The sequence below is a fragment of the Rhincodon typus genome, chromosome 21 (assembly GCF_021869965.1).
Source record: "Rhincodon typus isolate 14 chromosome 21, sRhiTyp1.1, whole genome shotgun sequence".
NCBI classification, from domain to species: Eukaryota; Metazoa; Chordata; class Chondrichthyes; order Orectolobiformes; family Rhincodontidae; genus Rhincodon; species Rhincodon typus.
The window spans coordinates 33,852,249-33,853,962 of NC_063352.1; the positions used below are offsets into that span (position 1 = coordinate 33,852,249).

General features: G+C 57.8%; 1 protein-coding gene across 2 annotated transcripts in view; it reads right to left on the reverse strand.

The window, feature by feature from the left end:
- The window catches only part of LOC109927111 (netrin-3-like), a 175,588-nt gene extending 173,976 nt beyond the window's left edge, over nt 1–1,612 (reverse strand). Inside the window, exons 1-2 of one of the 2 annotated variants that reach the window (XM_048609796.1) lie at nt 1,400–1,612; nt 843–1,077 (exon numbers count right to left, since the gene is read on the reverse strand). The gene's annotated coding sequence lies outside the window, so the exon portion shown is untranslated. The remainder of the gene's footprint in view (nt 1–842; nt 1,078–1,399) is intronic. The other variant, XM_048609797.1, reaches the window with a different exon arrangement.
- Nucleotides 1,613–1,714: the final 102 nt, after the last annotated feature.

Below are 1,714 nucleotides of genomic sequence, written 5' to 3' on the forward strand. Positions count from 1 at the left end.
GCGGAGGTAACCCCTGTCCCGGTACCCTCACAAGGGGAGGGGAGGGGAGTGGGGGGTAACCCCAGTCCCCGGACCCTCACTGGCTGGCGGCGGGGGGGAAACCCCAGTCCCCGGACCCTCACTGGCTGGGGGCGGGGGGACCCCAGTCCCCGGACCCTCATTGGCTGGGGGCGCGGGGGGGGAACCCCCGTCCCCGGACCCTCACTGGCTTGGGGGGGGCAGGGAAAACCCCAGTCCCGGGACCCTCCCGGGGTGGGTAACGCCGCTCCTATGGGCTCTGCCTCCCGGCCTCCGGGAGCCGCACCTGCCGGCCGTGCCCTGCCTGGGAAGAGCAGATCTCGTCTTCAGTCAGTGCCGCCCTCAGGCTGACGATACGGGCGGGCGGGCAGCGGAGCTACACACCGCCAGCTCCCGACAAAATAAAGAAGCAGCCCGCACACACCGAGCGATAGAACCGGGCAAAGAGCAGGGAGACAGTGAGGGTAGGAGTGAGCGAGAGTTCCTGACAGGAAAGAAGACAGGGCTGAGGGGACAGGCTCTCAGACTGTCTTAGTGACTACGAGACAAAAAGAGAGCCGGATGACTGTGAATGCAGAGACAGAGTGAGGGAGAACAGCAATAAAAACAAAGAGCAGATGCTAAGGGGAGAGTAAATGGTAAGGCATCAAACCCAGAGAATAAGTTACAGAGAGGAAGCAGGAGGAAGGAGAGAGGACAGGTAGCAGAGCTGTTATCACACACAGAGAGGGGGAGAGAGAGAGAGAGAGCAGGTAGTGAGAGGAGCCGGGAGCTGGGAGCCGGCACCATCCTAACCCAGAGACAGTCAGGATGAAGCAACTTACTGCAGTCCGAGCTGAGAGGGGAAGCCGCTGTGTCCTCACTCCTCCCGCGGCATTGGGCGAGGCTCTAGCCGGGGAGACACTGGCCGACGAACCGGTTCCCTTCTGTCCCGTTCCTCGACAGGAGAAATGACCTCCTCAGCGACAGCGGAACCAATGAGAGCGGGACTGGCAGAGGCGAGAGAGTGAAACAAAACGGGCGGCGGAGGACTAGCACAAAGTGCTTAATGTTTCACAGCTTTAAAGGAATTAAAGAGGGGAGGAACTCAAATAACCCATAATATGAAAGCCTGATGATGCCAAACCAGCAAATGAGAACCAGGTTTAAAAAACATCAAACCAGAGCAGCAGCCTGAAACCGAGCTGGGCGGAGGAAGCGAGAGCCCGGGCTGGCCGCCCTATAATTGCAGGAAAACGGCACGGTCAGTAGCTCAGTCCCGGGGACTGGGCACACACACCTGCCGGGGGCACGGAATCCCGGTCGCTCCGTCGCCTGAAGATGGTGAATAACTGAAAAATCAAGTCGAGCTAATGAACAGACTGATAGAAATGGACCTTACCCGTAACAATATCAGATCACACCTCTTAGTGTACCTCACACATAGCCCCTAGATCACGGCCATTCCACTTATTGTATGGCACACTGTTGCATTATACGGACACAGAGCGATGGAAACCCTCAGCGGTGCTTCAGTGGGGGAGTGCCCTCCCAACAAATTGGAAGTGTCAAGTCCCACGTCAGAATTTGAGCCCATAATCCAAACTGAAACTCCAATGTAGTACTGGGGGAGTGCTTCATCAAGCAGCGGTTAGGACTACGGGAGTGCAACACTGTCAGAGGGGCAGTATTGAGGGAGTGCCACATTATCAGAGGG